This window comes from Botryllus schlosseri, chromosome 14 (assembly GCF_051294905.1).
Source record: "Botryllus schlosseri isolate E-star chromosome 14, Bs_hap1, whole genome shotgun sequence".
NCBI classification, from domain to species: domain Eukaryota; kingdom Metazoa; phylum Chordata; class Ascidiacea; order Stolidobranchia; family Styelidae; genus Botryllus; species Botryllus schlosseri.
The window spans coordinates 7,308,343-7,312,886 of record NC_137249.1 but is presented as its reverse complement, the minus strand read 5'-3'; the positions used below and the strand labels follow the sequence as shown (position 1 = coordinate 7,312,886).

Below are 4,544 nucleotides of genomic sequence, written 5' to 3'. Positions count from 1 at the left end.
CCAAATGAGTAGCCCGCGAGCCTGTTCTCAAACTAGATCTAATAGCAGCATTTACCAATATTCGTCAGATTATAACCAGTGAGCTTTTAAATAAATAGATTGATTGATTTAGCTATTCCTGTTTAAATCACACCAATATTTAATTTACAAATGACAATACAAATATATAAACACTTAAAATGATGATATTGAATATCCTCAATTAACAATTAGTAATAAACCAACATGTAATAGTGAAATCACAAGATATCGAAGACGTAGGATGCGGCGCACTGCCTATAGCGGCGACATGACGGAATGCCATCCACAGTCTTATTGAAATGGCGGGAGGTTCCGTTATGGTAGCTCGACGTAGATGACAATGCCAAAGTGGTAAACAACGTTACTATTCGGTAGCAGAGAGCCGTGAAGTACTAGCAGATTTTCAATATCTGTATCCCCATTACTCGTTGCATCTTTTGACACAGGTTGTTTCTCAAACACTCAACGCAGTTTAGTACCATGTTTCTAACTTTCTGTAATCGTTGCTGCCAGCACCGTAACTCCCGCACCCCAAACACCCCAATTGGGGGGACCGAGCTTGAAGGGGGCCCAAAATTATTTCGTGAATTAGCATAAATCATAGAGTATTTTTTGAAAATTTATGCAATTTTTTCAAGTAGCAATTTATCTTTAATATGGGGTATTGGGCCATTACCGCGCCACGACACACCAAGACATACAATAAAGTTTTAGGCCATATAACATGCGACTCCAAGAAGTGTGCCAGAACGATTGCCAGCGAGAAAACCTTGGCCGAAAAGGTCTATGCCCTTATGCTGACCGAAGACTTCGTTATAGGCCTATATACAAAATACATATAGGTTTAATTGCGCCTAAATGACTGGCACCGAATGTTCCTGTCTTTGCAATCTGAACCTCACAAGACAAATACCATCCCTCTGGGAAAAATTTTATGCCAGTGAAGAAAAACCAATTTGAAATCGTGTGCGTCTCTTAGTTTAGAAGCCTACGTTTGGGCGATTCCATATTTTTTGATATAGAAGACTGGAAGTCACGAAATAACATCATGTAACGAAGTCATATCAACGGGTCCGCCCGCCCGAAGATGTGTAATTATTATTGAGTGGTCCTACCTTTTCAAACACACCTCACTCAGCTCTACCGGCAAATCTGATTACGTGAGCAGAAAGAAGATAAAAATTTATAACAATATATATGCAATTCCCGATCATACTGACCGATTCAATTATGAATTCTAGAAATTTTCCGCGCTTCGGCGACTAAATAGCTGATTCACTAAACATACTCCCAATGAATAATATAAATAGCGATAAACGTGTATGGCCGGATGGGGGGTCTGGGGGCCGAAGCCCCCCAGAAGTTCGGTCTATAACCCTATGGGGGCCCAAGTCCAAAGTTTTGGGGGAGGGGCCTGACGAAGTGCTGTTACGGCCCTGGTTGCTGCTGTCCGGTATATTGAAATATGTCATTCCTGGATGCTGAACAGTCGGAGATTGAAATTGTAACACTACAAAATGACCTCCACCTCAAAGCCCACTAGGCTGCAGCACACTCTTTGTGCCTTGTTGATACGAATAAGTACAGTGGTGTATGCACACTGCGCAGCAGCTATGAAGGTTGCAAGCCTATATTTGGTTCAACTTATCGTTGTGAGTCAGCCTTTTCGGACACGAACTTAATCAAAAACAAGCACAGAACACGCCTCCCTAATCCACATGGAACTCTCACTCAGAGTTGCAGTGTCAAGTTACATACCTGAGTACAGCACCAGTTTATAGCATGCAATGCCAGGCTTCTCATTGGCTGATATAGAAACACATAACACGATGTCTAGTCTAAAGTGTGACATGATTTATTTTGAAGTTGAGTTGACTGTTGTTGCAAAATTTATCCAAACATGGTGCGAAGTATTTCATGATTTCTTGAAAAATATTAGTGGTTATCTATAAGGTGAAATGGGATGTTTTGATTTAAAAGACTCTCTTAGAAGTCTTACCGCAATGTGATCCCTGCCCAGTGCTATGAATATGAAAGCGGCTATTCAGTATTCAGTCTATTACGGGTAAACGGTGGGAGTAAATGGTAGCCCGTCACTTCAATCAGTACCCAATAAGTAGCTCTTGGTTGCAAAAAGGTTGGTGACCCCTGCTGTAGTCACTACCAGCATTAGGATTATAGTCTCGGTGCAACCTTCCTTGAAATGAATTGATGTCCTGTTGTGAATGCTTTTTGTTATTTTCATACAAGTTTGGGGAAATTTGTCAGAAATGTAAAAAAACTCAACAACTGGAATGCGGATTAAAACTTGGGGTAAGATATATCATATGTAGACTATTACATCAGGGGTGGGCAAGCTGCGGTCATAGAAGCGAATGTGTGCGGCTGTCGACACCTAATTCAATTAGTATGTGTTTGCGGCCGTCGACATGCAAATTTAAATTACGAATTCACTCCCGAATTTTTGAGAGATTTTAATCAATCTTGAAATTTTCTTCGCGCTCCGCGCTAGTTAACGCGACTTCATTTTTCATTTTTAATATAGGAGCGCCCTTCTCAATCTGAGCCGGAATCGAAATCGTGTGCTCCTCACGAAACAAATTTGTTTATGTCACTTTTGGGCGATTTCAATATATTTCCACTACCGATACAACCGACAATCCTGATGGTGGGGGGGGGGGGGGGGGATAACAGCATTCAACAAAGTGACTTATAACAATTGGCCCAGCCGAAGATGCATTTATAACTTGCCCTAAATTTTCGAAAGCACTCGCTTCATAAACTCTACCGGTGAATCTGATCACATGGGCTGAGAAAGGATAAATATTTGATAGTAATATGTGATACTGCTACTATTAATTACGGACTTCATTCGTGAATCTGAAAAAATTTTGCGCTCTGCGCGACAATATATGCTATCTCGGCAACAATATATGCTATCTCGGTAGAATAGTCCGGAATAAATATGGACAGTTTAACTTAGGTATTTTGCGTCCAGTTAGATCATTACGTCTATGCTCTGGAATGCGGACATACACTGTAAAAAATAAAAACCTCGATTTACCGCGAAATGTTTGGAAGCACGGTAGCCAGACATTTCGTGGTAATCTAACATTACCGTTAGTCAATGTAAATCTAACTTACACTCGTCCGGTAATCTCACTTTACACGCCAGACTGTAATGTTACTGTCAACTCCGGTATATCCAATCTACATGTTCTCCTGTACATTTGCGATCGAGACTGTCATTTAACCGCCTACCAACCTACATGCTGTCCCTGTAAATCAGGATTACATACCAGCTTGTAAATTCACGTACATCCATACCTATCGCAAAGCCACCCGATGCAAAAATATAGCAACATTTTCTTCACATCCCCAAAACGACATTGGAACAAACTGTATATTAATTCATGATATCACGATGAAGTGGTTATCGATGGAAAAATATTGCTGCTGGAGGTCTAATTCTTCTTTATGAGACATGCAGTAACACGAGTGGTCTCAAGAAAACGTGAATTAATTCCACCACCGGCCAAACTCCCAATTGTTTCTTTTTCGCGTTCTCATTCCTTCTGTGTAACTAGTATCTTGCAGTTCCACTAAAAAGAATTCATGCGTAAGTCGCTATATAAAGCAAAGTTCCTAACCTGGACAGTGGACAAGACATTATAAAGACTAAGACAAATAGGCTAACAAAAATATAACATGTTTTGAAGTACCGGTACTGGCACATTGTGTGATGACGGCTCCGCCTTTTACATGACATAGCAGAGATTCATGACTTACTTTATCTCTGTATTGAAGCAACAGGTTCCTAATTTAAGGTGGCATGTGTGGCAAACAAATCCAGCAGTGGATGAAAACATCTCTATGCTACGGCCCGAAAATGACATTACCAAGCCAACAGTTTCAACTCCTCCGCGGCGGAGTATGTGGTCACTATATAAGTCGACAAATATCCCAAAATAGAGCAGAGAATGCGGCGAATGAAATATATCAATCATGAAATCTAAGTCATCAAGGGCTGGTGTGCAGAGTCAGATATTCACGGTAACAAATACTATGTAGTACTGTATTACCTTTTAAGATGCGTATTCCATTCAGCATTCCTAGGAATCTTCAACGATCGTGTCCACTTTCTTCAAGCACAGCAAGCTTCGCTCCACCCTTTGCTCAAATCTCACTAATGGCCACTGGCCAGAGCCAGACGACACTCGAACGATTTCAAAATAAATGGTATTCATCCGCTGACACATATGACACCAATAATATTTACTGGCCACGTTATAATGTTTGATCTGGGTCGTTTTTTCCATACAGAAACATTTATCATTGCATATAGTCCCTTTTTTCATCTAATTTCGTATAAATTGATATTTATTCCATGTGTTGTTCACTACTTACTGTACTTACTTAACCAGACGCTGCTTGTGATGTCACAGTTGTGCGTTGGTTGTTTACTACGAATCTCAGAAAAAGCAGTCGCCTAATGTAACCTATTACAGGTCGCCTTGTCCGCC

The 4,544-nt window shown here is 40.6% G+C and overlaps 1 long non-coding RNA gene across 1 annotated transcript; it reads right to left on the bottom strand.

Annotated features, from left to right (window-relative positions):
* Nucleotides 1-3,385: 3,385 nt before the first annotated feature.
* Nucleotides 3,386-4,272, bottom strand: LOC145456308 (uncharacterized). The gene is made up of 2 exons (XR_013920570.1): nt 4,104-4,272; nt 3,386-3,623 (listed from the first exon to the last, which is right to left on the bottom strand). It is a non-coding gene; the product is annotated as an uncharacterized LOC145456308 (long non-coding RNA).
* Nucleotides 4,273-4,544: the final 272 nt, after the last annotated feature.